We start from the raw sequence: 18,909 nt of genomic DNA on the forward strand, positions 1-18,909 counted from the left end.
CATGCAAGCAAGTTTCTACTGAAGATTATCCAAAAACGACTGGAACAGCACATCAGCAGAGAATTGCCATTAGTTCAGGCTGGGTTTAGAAGGGGTCGTGGTACTAGGGATATTGTAGTTGATGTTAGATGGATCTTAGCTGAAAGCAGGGAATACCAGAAGAATGTCTATCTGTGTTCATTGATTTTGCAAAGGCGTTTGACTGTCTCAATGTTTTAGTAACTAATTACATGAAAAGATAGTAATTCTATACGTATTATTTCCTTTTTATTTTCCTTTGTCTTGTCTTCATCAGTTACCTGCCACTTACACTGATTTTTCAGTAATAGTTTGACTATATCTCTTCCCACCCCATGCTAGTATAGTTTAAATTTGTAAGCCCAAAAATTGTTTTAATAATTATTTCATTTCATGTTGATTTTCTATTAATAATTTTAGTGAACAGCTCATTTTTCTTAACTTACTACTTTTTGAAGACAAAACTGTTGCCAGTTTCAGTGATATTTTCTGCTATATTGTCCACATGTGGATAGCAGCCTGCCAATAAGAAAATAAAACTCAAATTAAGTCATAGTCGAATGCAGCTGAAATACCAAATCACCCTTGGCCTCTTTTGGTGTTATATTTCTTCACACACTTTTGGGATTAGTACTTGCCTGCAAGATAAGACACAGTTATTTTTGCTGTTTTAAAGTAATGAAACTGAACCTAAAATACATGAACTCATAAAACACATGCCAGTTAAGCATGGTAATTGAGAAGAGGCAATCACCAAATTGTCAGAGAAAAACGTAGTATAGAGATGTGAAGGCAGATAGGGGATTTGAAGAGTATATATACCTCCTAGAGATACTTAGGACCAAATGCTTTGGCATAATGGTAGAAAGAATAAAACTATAAAGAAGTCTTCTTGAGTTCATTTTGTGTTAAATAAATACACAAAAAGAAACAATCACATCAGCAAACTATTTTTCACTGATGGTTTATATTCTTTATAGTATTTCATTGGAAATTTGTGTATTCTAACCTTCAGTTTACATTGCAGTGAAATGTTTCCCTTAAACCTATGTCAGCCTTCCTTTACATAGAGTAACATATTGTTGTTTTATGTGCCATAGAGTGAACTACAACTGATAGCGTCCCTCCCTATCAAGAATAGCTCTGAACCATGTTCTATCCTGAGCCAATCTCAACTGTCTCTGACATTCTTACCCTACTTACCCCATTAATTGTGTCAGTCTTCTCATCCTCAGTCATCCTCGATCCTTCCAAGAATATCCTTCTCCAAAGACCATTCCCTCCTCCCTACGTGCCCAAAGTATGTGAGCCAGAAACTCAATATCCTTGCCTTAAAAGGAGCAGCTTGGTTTTACCCTCCTCAGGACAGACCTGTTAGTTCTCTTGGCAGTCCATGGTCCAATACTCTTTTCCAGCATGCACTACAACTCAAAGGCATCAGTTTTTACTCTGTCCAACTCTCTGATGCATAGCAAGTAATTATGAAGACGTTGGCCTGGATCATCTCTAGACTGACATAGTTGCTATTCAGCACTGTGAAGCAGCACCTTGACAGCTGACTTTCTCCAATGCAGTTTGTCTTTTGGTTTTCTGACTGCTAGTACCAAGAGTGTTGATTGTGGAATTTAGCAAGCTGAAAGTGTTAACAATCTTTTCCATATCTTTTCTATCTATCATGATGATTCTCATTGGCCCAGTTGTGAGAATCTTCATTTTCTTGTTGTTTAGTTTCAACCCATGTTGTAAACTACAATCCTTTACCCTCTTTCAGCAGTTGCTTCAGGCCTTCCTCAGTTTCAGCAAGTAAGGTTGTATCATCTGCATCACACAGGCTTTTGTTTATGAGCCTTATTCCAATTCTGATGCCACACTCTTCTTCATATAGTCCAGCCTCTTGAATTATCTAGTCTGAATATAGATTGAAAAGATATGGAGACAGACCACATCCTTGACACAAATAATTTTTTCTGCATGTAGATTGAAAAGTTATGGAGATAGGATGCATTCCTAATGCGCTTCTTTTCTAATTTTGAACCATGCAGTGTTTCCTTGCTCTGTTCGGACAACTTCCTCTTCCAAGTATAAGTTTTGCCTGAATACAATCAGGTGCTTTGGGATCTCTGTTATTCTTAAGGTTTGCCACAATTTGTTCTAATCCATACAGTCGAATGTCTTTGCATAGCCAGTGCAACCCAGGTAGACATTGCTCAGATACTCTCTGCTTTTGGCCAAGATCCACCTGACATTGGCAATGATGTCCCTAGTGCCATGATCTCTTCAAAACTCAGCTTGTGTTTCTGATAGTTCTGTGTCAATGAACTTGTTCCAGTTGCTTTTGGATAGTCTTCAGCAGTATTTTACTTGTGTGTGTTATTGTTAATATTGTTATATAATTTCCACACTCTTTTGGCTCACTTTTTTTTTGTAATGGAAAGAAATATTGATCTCTTCTAGTCAGTTGCTCAAGTGATTGTCTTCCAGATTTTTTGGCACAGCCTCGTAAGCATGTCCAGGTTGGCATGTTTGTTGAAATATGTCAGTTTGTCTTGGATCAATTCCTGGGGTCTTGTTTTTTGTCAATTCCTTTAGAATACCATGGACTTCCTCCTTTATCATTATTGAATTTTGAACATAATATGTTTCATGAAAAACTTCTGTGTTGGGCAGTTCTTCTTTGGTACAGTGACTCTGTGTACTCATTCCATCTTCTTTTCCTGCTTCCTAGATCATTCAATTTTCTGCCCATAGCATCCTTTAGAATTGAAATTTGAGCCTTAAATTTGTTCTTCAGTTTAAGAAATGCTGAGCAATTTTGAGTTTTTTGATTTTTCCAACTTTCGCTCTTTGCACATTTCATTTCTTCCCGAGCTGTCCGTTGAACTCTTTTCTTCAGCTCCTTAACTTTTTTACTTTCCCCCTTTGCTTTAGCTTCTCAGCATTCTAGTACAATATTCAGAGTCTTTCAACATCCATCTGGGTCTTTTTTTCCTCCTTTGTCTTATAATGAGATTTTGAATTTTTCCTGCATGATAGTCTTTATATCTTCCCACAGCTCATGTGTTCATTAATGAGCCTTCGCTCATTAGTGTTCAAGGCCTCAATTCCATTCCTAAGAATGTTTTTGAATTCAGGTGGGATAGACTCAAGGTTAAATTTTGGTTATTGTGGATTTGATTTAATTTTATTTACTTTCAGTTTAAACTGGTTGTTGATGGTATGTATGTTCCATGATCAGCAGCTGGTCTAGTTGTCAAGGCTGATAATGAGCTTCTCCAACAATTGTTTCCAAAGATGTGGTCATTCAGATTTCTGTGCAGACTTTTTAAGGTGAGGTCATATGGGACTGATATTACCATACATGAAACTCACAATGCTGATGATACTGTATTTTTATTTTATCTAGTCCTGAAAATGATAAGATAATAAAGTGCCACCTCTTTTGAAGACCAAGGTGCACCTGATTCAGTCTGGGGTTTTCTCAGTCACCTGCTATCAAAGATCTAGACAATGAATAAGGATGACAGAAGAATTGATGCCTTTGAGTTGTGGTGCTAGAGAAAAGTACTGAATGTCTCATGGATTGCCAAATTTACAAACAGATAAGTTCTAGAAAAAGTGTAGCCAGAATGATCCTTGGAGGCAAGGATGATATAGTTTTTCTTTCATACTTTGGACAGGTAGTTAAGAGAGACTATTCTTTGAAAGGAACATCATGCTCTGAAAGATGGAGGATCAGCAAAGGAAAGGAAGGCCACCAATGAGACAGATTGACACTGTGACTTCAGCAATGGGCCCTAGTGTGTGATGAGGAGGTTTCAGCATGGTTGTTCATAGGGTTGCTTTGATTCATATTCAACTTGACGACACCTAACTACAACAACCTCTTCGTTTTACAGATGATAAATAAGCATACAGATGAAATTAAAGAAGCTTGGTGATAATAGAGGACTTTTCCAAAGACACAGCCCAAGACTGGCAAACCCAAAGTCAGAAGTTATTCTTTAATATATAATTGTCTTTCCAATTGTATATGATATATGAGTAGCTAATATGAAGCCCTGCTGAGAATGCTGACCACTGGCACAGTCTTTGGGCAATGAGGAAGGCAGGTGAGGTCCTACCTCTTTTAATACCTCATTTTTCTCCATAATCCCTGAGAGAAGGATGTACAGGTTCCTCCTGTGTGATTTACTGCCTCTGAAAACCCAGTGGAGGGTTAAGTCATGAGTTGGTTGCCACTTTATGGCATGGACAGCAACAACCTATTATAAGTAAGTACCAACATAATGTGTAATAAATGTGAAGTATATTTCTTCTTTAAATGATACTGAAGTCGTGTAGCAACTAAGAGATTTCCAGTTCTCTGCCTTTTTTGCCACTGCAATTCTCATCCCCAGATATTTGATGAGCTCCTTGAAATACTAAAAAATTTTATGGGAACTTTTAGTTTTTGAAAGCATTATTGTTGTTAGGTGCTGTTGGGTTGAGTAACACTTATAACAACTCAATGAACAAAAGATCTGAACCTTGTTCTAGCCTGTGCCATCTTTACACTTCCTAACACACAAGAGCCCATTACAGCAGTAACTGCATCAATCGACATGATTTTGGGTCTTCCTCTCTTTCAGTGACCCTACACCCACCCTTCCCAGCATCATGTCCCTCTCCAAGGAAGAGCCCCTCCTAGTAACATGCACAAAGAATGTGAGATGAAATCTCATCATTTTTGCCTCCAAAGAGCACTCCTGCTGCACCATCTCTAAGTCATATTTGTTCTCTTGATTGTCCGTGGATGTTTAGTGCTCTTTTCCAGCACCACAACTCAAAGGTATCAATTATTTTCCTGTCATCCTTATTAATTGCCCAGCTTTCAGGTGCATAGCAAGTTATTGGAAAGACTATGGCCTGAATCAGATGAATCTTAGTTCTCAAAATGACATCATTACTCCTCAATAATTTGAAGAGGTCTCTCACTGCAGATTTTCCCATTGCAGTTTTTCCTTATTTCCTAATTGCTGGTTACCAAGGGTGTTAATTGTGGATTCAAGCAAGATGAAGCTGTTGACAGTTTCAGTCTCCTCTCCATCCATCATGACGCTGCATACCGGTCCAGTGGTAAAAATCTTAATTTTCTTGATACTGAGCACTATAGTTCATACCGAAGGCTGCATTCCTTAATTTTCTGTAACAAGTTCTTCAAGTCCTTTTCACTATGAGTAAACAAAGTTGTTTCATTGCATAATGCAGGTTATTGATGAATCTCCCTCCAGTCCTAATCCCACACCCAGCTTCTTGGATAATTTGCTCAGCATATAGGTTGAATAGGTTTGGAGAAAGAATTCAGCCCTAGCACACTCCCTTCCCAGTTCCAAACCGTGCACAACAGCCTTCTTGTCCAGTTATAAATCTCACAAAAGCACCAAGTACTCTAGTATTCCCATTTTTCTCACTGTCAGACACTACTTGTTATGATCCATACAGACAAATGCAGTTGCATAGTTAATAAAGCACAAATGGACATTTTTCTGGTATTCCTTATTTTCAGTCAGGATCCATCTGACATCAGCAATGATAATCCCTGATGCCATGGCCTCTTCTAAATCCTACTTGAACTTCTGGCACCTCTCTATATATGTAGTGTATTAGCTGGTTTTGAATGATCTTCAGCAGTATTTTGTTTACATGTGATATTAGTTGTCTGATAGTTTCCACATTCAGTTGGATCACCTTTCTTGGGAATGGGAACAAATATGGACCTTCCAGTCCATTCACCAGACAGCTCTTCTCTAAATTTCCTGGCATAGACTGATGAGCGCATCCAAAGCTGCATCTGTTAATTGAAGCAGGTAAGTTGGTATCTCATAGATTTCTGGGGTCTCATTTTTTGCCAATGTCTTCAACACAACTTCCACTTCCTCCTTCGTTACCTGATCATGTGGTACTTCTTAAAATTTTTGAGTTGTCTGTCAGTTCTCTCTGTTAGAGTGAGTCTCTGTATTCCCTCAAACTTCTTTTGATGCCTTCTAGGTTATACAGTATATTGCCCATAGTATCTTTCAGTATTGAGATTCGAAGCCTAAATTTATTTTTTAGCTCTCTCAGCTTAAGAAATGCAGGGTTGGTTCTTTCCTTTTTATGCTCCAATTTTAGCTCCCTGCACATTCCATTATAATAGTTTGCTTTATCTTCTCAAGCTGCCATTTGAAATATGTGTTCAGCTCTTTCACTTTGATATGTTTTCCTTTTGTTTTGACTTTTCGGCTCTCCAGTGTAATCTTTGGATTCTCTTCTGACATCCATTTCGATTTTTTTCCTTTCCCTATCTGTGGCTAACTCTGAGAAGAATGAGAATCCCAGAACACTTGTGCTGATGTGAAACCTATACTTGGACCAGGAGGCTCTGTCAGAACAGAGCAAGGAAACACTTCATGGTTCAAAATTGGGAAGGGTGTATGCCAGGGCTGTATCCTGTCTCCATACCTTTTCAACCTGTATGCAGAACAGATTATCCAAGAGGCTATCTATGAGAAGAAACATGGCATCGGGATTGGAGGAAGAATCATCAACAATCTGCATTATGCAGATGATACAACCTTGCTTGCTGAAACTGAGGAGGACCTGAAGTGCTTGCTGCAGAGGGTCAAGGACTGCAGCCTTCAGTGTGGATTAAGGCTCAATATCCAGAAGACAAAGATTCTCACCACTTGGCAGCATCAGGATGGATGGTGAAGAGATTAAGATTGTTAACAGCTTGCCACTAGCAGCCAGAAATGAAAAGATGTATAGCGATGGGAAAGTCTGTGGTTAGAGACCTCTCTAAAGTGCTGAATTGCAAAGATGTCAGCCTTGCCATGGTCTTTACAATCACTAGCTATACATCAGAGAGATGGACAATGACTAGGGATGATAGAAGGAGAATTGATGCCTTTGAGCTGTGGTGTTGGAGAAGAGTATTGAATATACCATGGGCTGCTAGGAAAACGAATTGGTTTGTCCTAGAGAGTTTGAAGCCATGCTGCTCCTTGGAGGCAAGGATTCTGAAGCTTCTTCTGACATACTTTGGGCATGTTGGAAGGAGGGACCAGTCCTTGGAGAGGGATGTCATGCTTGGGAGGGTGGAGGGACAGCACAGGAGAGGAAGATCCTTGATGAGATGGATTGATTCAGTGACTGAGGTAACAATGGGAACAGGTGTGTCTGACATTGTGAGATTGGCACAAGATAGGGCAGAGTTTAGCGTTGTTGTACATAGGGTCACTATGAGTTACAGGCAACTCAACAGCACATAACAACAACAACAACAACAACAAAAAGAACATATTTTTGTAATCATCTTTTTGTGGATGTTATCCTTAATATCATCTCATAACTCATCCAGTCTTCGATCACTGGTGTTCAGGGCCTCAAACCTATTTTTAAGATGATCATGAAATTCAGATGGAATTGATTCAAGATCATATCTTGGTTCCTGTGGACTTATTTTCATTTTTTTCAATCTCAATTTGAACTTGCATATGAGTAATTGATGATCTGACTAACAGTTGGTCCTTGGCCTTATTTTGGTTGCCTATATTGAACTTCCCCTATGATTTTTTCAATAAATATAATCGATGTGATTCCTGTGCAGCCTATTGGTTGACATCCACATGTAAAATCATCATTTGTGTCTTTAAAAATATATTTTTGCAATGAAAAAATCATTGAATGTACAAAATTCTATTCTTTTCTATAACCAAGGCCATATTTTCCAACTATTATTCCTTCTTTATTGCTTCCTACTTTTGTGTTCCAGTCACCATCTATCTTTAACACATCTTGATGCATGTTTGGTCAGTTTTGGACTACAAGATTTGGTAAAAATTCTCGATTTCTTCCTATTCATTGCAAAGAATTGATCCAGTGGAATGGAAATTTTCATTTCTTAGATTAATTGATTCCACTCCATTCTTTTCTGACCATATTTCTTATGAGTTTAGTTTCTTATGATTATAGTTCTGGCCTCAGATTTAATATTCCATCCAGAATTTATTGTTTATTTGTATTTTAAAACATCTTTAAATTTCATCCCCCTTTCTTCATATATAGAGTGTTGTTGGGTTGAAAGACTTCAAATTTGAGACAGACCATAAAGCTAGATTATCTATATATCTGCTACTTAAAAGTCTTACTTTGCATCATTTAAGTTATTTAATCATCAAAACAATTCATTGATGTGTGCAGTACATATCATATAGATGAGGAAACAAGCTAAAAGTAGTTCAAGTTCCTTGAGTGTAAATAACTGGTAAATTTTATACTCTTGTTACTATCATTGGTGGCCTAGTGGTAAAATGCTGTATTACTAACCCAAAAGCACAAGGTTAAAATTCCTCAGCTGCTCTACTAGAGAGAGATGGGAAAATGCTTTCAAATAAGTTCTTCCTAACTGTGACCCCATATGGATAGTAGAACTGCTCCAAGAGTTTCCAAGTCTGTTGACCTTTCAAAAGCCGATCTTGTTTTCCCAGTTACTTCTGACTGGACTAGGACCTTTATTCTTTTGGTTAATGGTTTCGCCACTTACCATGTGCGTCATCCAGGAATTCAACAAATTTTAGAATAAAAATTGGTCCTTCCTCAGATTTGGCATAGAGACTGGGTTCTATTGGCTATGGTTGTGTTTCTTCTAAAGAAGTTGCTTTATTGATATATTAAAATGCATTAGTGAGCTCTGAATAGACTGCTAGTGTGGGTTAGATATCAATTAAAAACCTACATACATATCTATCCCAATCCCACTATTACTGACTTGTTCCCAACTCATAGCTGTATTTTGTCAGGCTGTTGAGGCACTCAGAATCTTTGTGGAAGGGAATTGCCTGTTTTTCTCTAATGGAAAAGCTAGTGTATTAGAACTGCTGACCAGTTGCCAGCACAGCACGTAATACACTATTCCACAAAAGCATAGGGTATGTGTGTGTATTTGTTGTTGTTGTTATGTGCCCTTCAGTTTCCTGCCACTCGTAATGACTCTGTGTGCAACAGCTCTGAACTGTACCCTAACCTTTGCCAGTCTTACTGACTCTGACACTCTTAATACCATCAACCCAGTAATTGTGTCAGTCCATCTTTTCCATCTCAACCAAGGTCTTCCTCTTCTTTGTTGTCCTTCCACCCTTCCAAGCATGATGTCCTTCTCCAAGGGCTAGTCCATCCTCACCAAGTTCCCAAAGTTGTGATACAAAGCTTCAGAATCCTTGCCTCCAAGGAGAAACTTTATTTTACTCCTTCCAGGACTGATCTGTTTCTTCTCCTGGCTGTCCATGATGTTCAATACTCTTCTTGAGCACTATAACTCAAAGGTATCAGTTCTTCTGTTGTCAGTCATCCAGCTCTCTAATGCAAAGCATATAATTACAAAGACCATGGCCTGGATCAGGTGCACCTTAGTCTCTAGACTGATGCCATTGTTCATTAGCACTCTGGAGAGGTCCCTGACAACAGATTTTCCCAGTGCAATTCATTTTTCATTTCCTGACTGTTGGTGATAAGAGTGTTGATTAGAGCTCAACAAGCTGATATTGTTAACAACCTCAGTCTCTTCTCCATCCATCATTGTGCTGATAATTGGCTCAATGGCGAGAATCTTTGTTTTCTTGATGTTGAAGGACACAATCGTTGACCTTGTCTAGCAAACACTTTAGATTCTCCTCAGTTTTGGCAACCAGAATTCATCTGCATAGCACAAATTGTTGAGGAATCTTCCTCCAATCCTGATGCAACATTCTTCCTCATAAAGTCCAGCCTCTTGAATGATCTGTTCCGGATATAAATTGAGAAGGTATGGAGACAGGACACATCTCTGACATACTCCTTTCCTAGTTTTGAACCATGCAGTATTTTCATGTCCTGTTCTGATGACTTCCTCCTGATCCAAGTATAGGTTTCGCATGAGCACAATCAAGTATTGTGGGGTTCCCATTTTTCTCAAGGTTAGCCACAGTTTGTTGTGATCTACACAGTCACACGTTTCTGCAAAGTGAATGAAGTACAGATAAACATAATAGAATGTGCAAAAAGCTGGAATTAGAAAATCAAAAGGCCAAACTTGAGCAGCATTTTGTAAACTGAAGGAACTGAAGAACAAATTCAAGTCTTCAGTTGCAAAACTTAAGGATGCTTTGGGCAGAATATTGAATAATCAAGGAAGCATTAGAAGAAGATGGAAGAAGAAAAAAACAACAAGGAAGATGGAAAGAATATACAGAGTCACTGTACAAAAAAAGAATTGGCTGACACAAAATAATTTCATGAAAATGATCAAGAGGCAATGATGATGAAGGATGAAATTCAAGCTGCTCTGAAGAAATTGGCAATAAACAAGGCCCTAGGAATTGGCAATATACAAGGCCCGAGGAATTGATGGCATACCAATTGACATATTTTAACAAACAGATACAGCCCTGTGTGTGCTCACTAGGTTGTGCTAAGAAATCTGGACAGCTGACTGGAAGAGAGCCATATTGATTCCTATCCTCAAACAAGGTTATATAACAGAGTGTGGAAATTATTGATTACACACATGTAATATCATGCTGAATATTATGCAAAAAAAACGTCAGGGACATTACATTAACAGAGAACTACCAGTAACACAAGCTGGATTTAGAAGAGACCTTGGCATTAGAGACATTATCATCAATGTCAGATGGATCTTGGCTGAAAACGAAGAATACCAGAGGAATTTCTGTGTGTGTATTTATAATTATGTTTATGTATATATATATAATATTAAAAAGTTTAATCCATAAATTTAATAATTAAAAATTCATAACAGTTGAAATTTTGCTTACATACTGCTGTATTGTAACTTTACACAGGCAACACACCTCATGTGCTACACACTAATCAGATCAACTACATCTGTAGATAGAATCATTGGAGAAACTGATACCAGTAGTCATAATTTTTCCAGGTGCTGACTGTGAATTGGAGTGTCATTTACTAATGTGCAAATTAAAATTGAAGCTGAAGAATTAAATCAAGTCCACAAGAACCATATCATGGCCTTGGGTCTATCACACCTGAATTTAAAAATCATTTTAAGAATAAGTTTGAGGCATTGAACAGTAATGATTGAAGACAAGAAAAATTGTAGGATAACATCAAGGATATCATCCATGAAAAGAGCAAAAGGTCAATATAGATAGAGGAGGGGAAGAAATAAAAATAGATGTCAAGAAGATACCTAGAAATTGCACTAGATTATTGAGAAGCCAAAACAAAGGGAAGAGATAGTAAAGTAAAAGAGATGATCAGAAGATTTCAAAGGGCAGTTCAGGAACACAAAACCAGGTACTATAAGGGAATGTAAAAAAAGAGCTGGAGTCAGAGAATAAAAAGGTAAGAATTTATTCAGCCTTTCTCAAGCTGAGAGAACTACAAAGCATGGCGTTGCAATACTGAGAGATGCTATGGGCAACATCTTGAATGATCCAGGAAGCATCAAAACAAGATGGAAATATATAGATCACTGTACTAAAAAGAATTAGTCAACTCTGAAATGTTTAAGTAAGTGCCGTATGATCAATAACCAGTAACAATTATGGAAGAAGTTCAAGCTGCACTGAAGGCATTGGCATAAATAGAGCCCCAGGAACTGATGGGATGTTTCAAATTTCAGATACAGCCCTAGACATAGTCTACTAGCCAGTGTCAGGAAATGTGGAAGTTAGTAACCTTGCCACTTGAGTGGAAGAGAGCCATGTTTGTTTCTATTTCCAAGAAAGATGACCCAGTAGAATGTAGAAATTACCAATGTCATTAACATCACATGAAGGAAAATATTGCTGAAGATCATCGCAAAATGGTATAACAACACACTGACAGAAAATTCTAAAATTTTAAGCTGGGTTTAGAAGAGGTTGTGGAACCTGACATATCATTATGAATGTCAGTTGGATGTTGGCAGAAACCAGAGAATACCAGGCTGTCGTGACACATGGGAGCACCTGATGGCCACCTTGACACACAGGAGTACCTGATGCCACCATAGCACATGGGGGCACCTAATGCTGCTGCATGGGACTATCAAACTACATGGGTGCACCTTGCCAATGCAATTTAAGTGAGGGCTTTTATAAACACTGAGAAACAGATTCTGGTCCCAGTGCTGGTTCTGAAGCTGATGTCCTATGCCTGGAATCCAATCCCAATGCCAAACTCTGGTTCTGATGCCAATGAGCTGTACCTGAAATGCTGGTCCTGACACCAATGCCCCGAGATGGGAACTCCAATCCTGATGCCGATGCACATGCCAGGAGTGATGCTGGAACTTGAATTAAGTACTTTGTGGGGGGTCACTGCTATTTGGCTGGATCACATGGCACCCCTTAAGCTCAATCAGAAGGGAGTGAGACAGCTGGAGCTCATTCTTGAAGGGAAAACAAAGGCTTCCTGGTTTTCCTGTTAGGTCTCTGTGCTCCACCTAGCATCTCCTCACATCCAGTCCATCAGCTACCTTTAGCCCAGAATACTTTGGGCTCCCTACTCTAGATGTGGCAGTTGGCTGACAGATGAGGCTGCTTTCACAGGCCTTCTCTCTACTGAATTGCAGCAGATCTTCTCTTACGAGAGAAGCCCAGGCAGGGTAGCTATATCACTGCTTCTGGAGCAGTGACTTTATATCAAGAACTTGCTATCGCCTCAGATGTGGAAAACATAGCATTGTCACATAGGAAGCAGGCTACTATATCCCCTACACAAGCCAAAAACAAGATGTCACTCTCAAAAAGTAACACATTATCAGTGGGTTTCCTGAAGCCAGAAAGTCTGATGACACTTCTGACACAGAATTAAAAGAACCATGATTGAACATTTCCAATGGATGAAGAAAGCAACCTTGAAGAATTAATTATAGGACACTGCAAGCAAAAACCAGGAAGAGATTAAAAATCCAAAACAATGCAGATAAAACAAATGAGGCATTAGAAGCTCTGAGTAAACAAGAAACTACAATCCAGAATATGAGGATAAGTATTTCAGATGCTGTCAACATGCTGGATGGTCACATGAACAAAGTTGAAGAGATGTAACACAGAACCAGTGAAATAGAAGATAGAATTGTCACTACTGATCTGCCAGAACAAAAAGCAGAATCAAAAAGGAAGGAAAAAGAAGAAAATCTAAGACACAGTTAAGAAAGTCTAGGACAAAATTAAGAGAAATAACATGCACATCATCGGAATCCCAGAATAGGAAGAACCACTGAAAGGCACCAAAAAATTATGGAAGAATTATTAGAAGAAAGATTTCCAAGCATAATGAAGAATGAGAGAATATATATTCAAGAAGCTAAACGAACACCATATAGAATAGACTCCATAAGAAAAATAGCAAGGCATATCATAGTCAAATTTGCCAGAATCAAAGATAAGGAGAGAATTCTGAAAGTAGCAAGGGAGAAACAAAAAGTAACATTTAAGGGAAACAGATAAGATTAAGTACCAATTTCTCATCAGAAACTGTGGGAGCAAAAAGACAATGAAATGATATGTATTGAACACTCAACACTTAAAGAACGCAACTGTCAACAAAAAATATTGTACTCAGCAAAATTGTCCATCAAATATGAAGGAGAGATAAAGATATCTCCAGAAAAACGGAACCTAAGGGAGTTTGCAAAATCTAGTCCAGTGTTGCAGGAAATAGTGAGAGAGATCCTTCTTACAGAGGTGCCACAGAAAGCAGGATGGACCAAAGTAATTATAAACAACACCAAAAAGTACTCAACAAAATTATAGCAATAAAACCATACCTTTCGTGCTCGCTTCGGCAGCACATATACTAAAATTGGAACGATGCAGAGAAGATTAGCATGGCCCCTGGGCAAGGATGACACGCAAATTCGTGAAGTGTTCCATAAAAACTCACACACACACACACACGCACACACACACACAGAAACACATGCCTTTCAATAATCACACTGAATGTAAATGGCTTAAATACAACACTGAAGAGAAAAAGAATAGCAGATTGGATAAAAACCCAAAATCTATCAATATGTTTTCTATAAGAGACACACCTGAAAAACAAAGATAACAAAAGGCTCAAAATATAAGGGTTGGAAAAAATATAGCAAGCAAATGGCAATCAGAAAAAAATCAGGAGTAGTGATATTAATCTCTGATTAAGTAGATTTCAGTACAAAAACCATCACAAAGGACAAGGAAGGTCACTAAATAATGATTAAGGGACAGTAGAACAAGAAGACATAGCAATAATAAATATCCGTGCACCAAACAATAGACCTGCAAAATATATACAACATACATTAACAAAACTGTAAAAGGAAATAGACAGCACTATTATAGTTGTTGGAGACTTCAATACACCACTCTCAAGAAAAGACAGAACTTCCAGAAAGAAACTCAACAAAGACGCTGAAGAACTAAATCACACAATAAACTAACTTGATCTCATAGATATTTGTAAGCTAATGCACCCCCAAAAAGCACAGTATACCTTCTTCTCTAATGTGTATGGGATGCTCTCCAGAATAGATCACATTTTAGGACACGAGTTAAGCATCAGTAAATTAAAATACATAGAAATAATAAAAAAAATCTCTTCTGAGATGATGATGCTACAAAATTAGAAATTAATAACAAGAGGATAAAGAAGAAAATATCTCATACATTTGAAAACTGAGCAACACCTGCTTGAATATGAGTGGTTACTAGAAGAAATAAAAATATTAAAAATTTTCTTGAAACAAATGACAATGAAAACACAACATAACAAAGCTCTATGAAGCAGCCAAAACAGTAATCAGAGGTCAGTTTATAGCAATAAGCAAACACATTAAAAGACAGCAAAAAATGGCCATTGACTCTAACCCAACATCTCCAACTCTAAACCCTTAAAAAAGTGAATATATGAAAAGTCGAGCAGAAAAAATGAAATAGAAATCAGAAAAATGATTGAAACCATCAACAAAACCAGGATTTGGTTCTTTGAAAAGGTCAATAAAATCGACAGACTACTAGCAAAACTAACAGAACAAAAGAAGGAAAAGACACAAATAATCTGAATAATAGGAGGAAGGGGCAATGTCACAACAGAACTAACTAAAATAAAATGGTTAACAATGCAATAATATGAAAAACTATACTCAAACAAATATGAAATCTTGGAGGAAATGGACAAATACTTAGAAAATCAAAACCTACCTAAACTGACACAAACTGAAATTGAATACCTGAACAGACCCATTACAAAAGAAAAATTGAAAAAGTAGTAAAACAGGGGAGCTCTGGTGGCCTAGTGGCAAGAAGCTACAACTACAATCCCAGAGGTGCATGGTTCGAATCCACCAGATGCTCTGCTGGGGAAGGAGGGGCAATCTCCTCCTGTACCAGTCAGATCTGATTTGACGGTATATGCACACACACACAAAAAAAAAAAAAAGAAAAAAGAAAAAATGTAGTAAAACAATTTTCAGCCAAAAAAAATCCTGGGCCAGCTGCTTTTACAAGTAAATTGTAACAAACTTTCAGAGAATTGTCACCAATTCTACATAAACTATTTCAGAAAATAGAAAAAGGTGGAATTCTCCCAGACTCATTCTATGAAGCAAACATATCCTTGATACCTAATCCAGGTCAAGACACCATCAAAATAGAAAACTGTAGGTCAGTATCTCTCATGATCATAGATGAAAAAATCCTAAATAAAATTATGGCCAATAGACTCCAACAATATATATATAAATTCACCATGACCACGTGGGATTCATAACAAGTATGCAAGGATGGTTCTACATACAATCAGTGTAATAATTACATTAACAAAGCAAAGGACAAGAACCACATGATCCTATCAATTGATGCAGAAAGGCCCTTAACAAAATCCAAGAGCCTTTCCTGATTAAAATACTCCACAAAATAGGAATTGAAGGGAATTTCCTCAGCATAATAAATAGTATATATGCAAACCTGAGAGCCAAAATTGTTCTAAATGGAGAGTGTGAAGATGGCTTGTGACAGAACAGGGTCAGATATTTTGTTCATAGGGTTGCAGTGTTTCGTGCTGGATTCAGTGGCATCTAACAGCAACAAGAACATAAAATCAATTCAGGTATGTCTTGGAGAGAGTGCAGCCACAGTGTAGGTTGGAGGCAAGAATGATGAAGCTTTGCCCCACATACTTTGGGCATGTTGCAAGTAGGCATATTCCTTGGAGAGGAACATGATGCTAGGAAATGTGAACGGTGATGAAGGAGAAGAAGACCCCCAACCAGGTGGACTGACATGGTGATTGCTGCAGTGGCTTCTTATGTGTCAGGAAGTGTGAGAATGGTACAGAATAGATATTTCAGGTTCAGATCTTTTGGTCATAGGATTGTTACAAGTTGTACTCAACTTGACAACACCTAACTATCACACCAAGTGCTTTGCGACAGCAAGCATGCTCATTTGTTTGGAGGATTTTCTGTTCAGCCTGGAAACTGATCATATGCATTCACAAGCAAAGACCAGTCCTGAACAAGCTACCAGGTCACAGCAGAAATGTACCGTAGTTCACAGCATGAGACATCTCTTCATCTATTTGATGTCTGGTAAACTCTACCCCAAACAACCGTTGTCATTGTTTTTAGGTGTCATCAAGTAGAGCATGACTCATTAACAACACTGAACAGTTGCCCTGAACCCTGCCATTCTCACCATCTCTGAAACACTCAAGCCTATTGGTGAAGTCACTGTGTCAATTTTTTCACATTTGGGGGGTCTTACTCTCCTTCACTGACCCCTACCTTTCTAGCATGATGTACCTTTCCAATAAATATCCTCACCTAGCTACATGTTTATTGTATGAAAGAGAAAGCTTCACCATTATTGTCTCCAAAGAGCACTGTGGCTGCTCCCTCTCCAAGACATACCTATTTGTTCTCTTGGAAGTCTATGGGATATTCAATACTCTCCTCTAGAACCACAACTCAAAATCATGAATTCTTCATCTGTCATGACTTAATTTTTCAGCTCTCTGATGCATAGCAAGTGATTGAAAAGACCATGGCCTGACTCAGGTACACCTTAGTCTTCAAACTGACATAATTGCTCTTCAACACTCTGGAGATGTTCTTGACATCACACTTGCCAAATCCAGTCCATCTCCTGATATCCTGACCATTATCACTAAGGATGTTGATAGTTGATCCAAAGAATATTAAGTAGTTGACAGTGTTTAAATGGACATTAAGTGCAAGCTCAGAAGTCCACACTTCACCCTGCAATCAAAACATGTTGGTCTCTTCGCTCAGCCTTAGCCTTAACCTGGGTCCAAATCAAGTCAATAAACTAGGAGGAGTCCTCTTGACTTCCTACTCGTGCCTCTGTGGAACAAACAGATTCATCTTGGAGAGGATTAAACCAAGCTACTCCTTGGAGGCAAGGATTCTGGGGCTTCATCTGACATACTTTGGACATGTTGCCAGGAGGGACGGGTCCTTGGAGAGGGACATCATGCTTGGAAGGGTGGAGGGACAGCGCAGAGGGGAAGACCCTCTATGAGATGGATTGATCCGGTGACTGGGGTAATCGGGATGGATGTGTCAGAGTCAGTGCAGTTGGCGCAGGATAGAGCAGGGTTTAGGGCTGTTGTGCATAAGGTTGCTATGAGTCACAAATGACTCGACAGCACATAACAACAACAACAACAACACGGCTAACTTTGACAATGGAAATTCCAGAACACTTAATTATGCTCATGTTATTGTTGTTGCTGTGTACTGTTGACTCAGAACTGATTGATAGCTGACCCTCCAATTGGTTTTTAGAGGCAGTAAATTGCACAGGAGAATATTACCCATCTTTCTCCTGTGGAGCCTATGGTGGATTCGAACCTCATTCCTTCAAATTGCAGCGCAGTTTCTTGTCACTAGGTGACCAAAGCTCCCTAGTTATGCTCATGTGAAACCTGTTTCTAATCCAAGAATCTGTTGTTCAAACAGCAAGGGGACATTGGATGATTTTAAATCTAAAAAGGTGTGCATCAGAATTGTAGCTCTTCTCCATACTTGGTCAATCTGCATGTTAGCAAATCATTCAGGAAACTGGACTGTATGAAGAACGTCACATCAGGATTGGATGAAGAATTAGCAGCCCCCTATGATTGTTATGAGTTATATTCAACTCAAAGGCACATAACAACAATATGATGACATGATATATGGATTGCACATAATATGGTTTGCTAACCTAGAGGTCAGCAGCTTTAATCTACTGGCTCCTCCATGGGAAAGTGATGACTCTAATAATTTAAAAAATTGAACTATATGAAGAAGAAAGAATAGCAGCAGGTTTGGAGGAAAACTCATCAACAAGACTGTATTATGTAGATGACACACCTTGTTTTCAGAAAATAAAGGAAACTTGAAACATTTACAGTAGCAGCTCAAAGAGTACACCCTGCAATATGGATTATATCTTAATGTTAAGGAAAAAATATCCTCACCCCTGGACTAATAGATAACACCGTGGTAGATGGAATGAAGTTTGAACTTTTCAGTAATTTCATTTTACTTGAATTCACAATCAGTACACATAGGAGTAGCCGTTAAGAAATCAGAATACATGGTAATTTGGGAAAATCTATTGTCAAGGACCTCTCTACAGTGTGTTTGGTACAAACTAGGACATTTGAATTTATTCCTATCCATCTGAAAGTTGGCCAGTCAATATAGATGACAGAAGAAAAATCAATAAAAGGCCTATTGACTAGCACTTTGTCTATTATAGTGTAGAGGTTAGGAACCTCAAGATGTAGAGGCTCAGCTATGTAATTTACTGTTCTTAAGTCCTGGAGCAAATTCCATCTACCACTGGGTTGTTTTAAAACTCAGAAGTCCGC

At 38.3% G+C, this 18,909-nt stretch overlaps 1 protein-coding gene across 2 annotated transcripts in view; it reads left to right on the plus strand.

Moving 5' to 3' along the window:
• Positions 1-18,909, plus strand: part of PRDM5 (PR domain containing 5) — a 341,046-nt gene that overhangs the window by 121,850 nt on the left and 200,287 nt on the right. The window lies entirely within an intron of this gene.

This window comes from Elephantulus edwardii, unplaced genomic scaffold (assembly GCF_000299155.1).
Source record: "Elephantulus edwardii isolate Elephantulus edwardi_28Jun2011 unplaced genomic scaffold, EleEdw1.0 scaffold00012, whole genome shotgun sequence".
NCBI classification, from domain to species: Eukaryota; Metazoa; Chordata; class Mammalia; order Macroscelidea; family Macroscelididae; genus Elephantulus; species Elephantulus edwardii.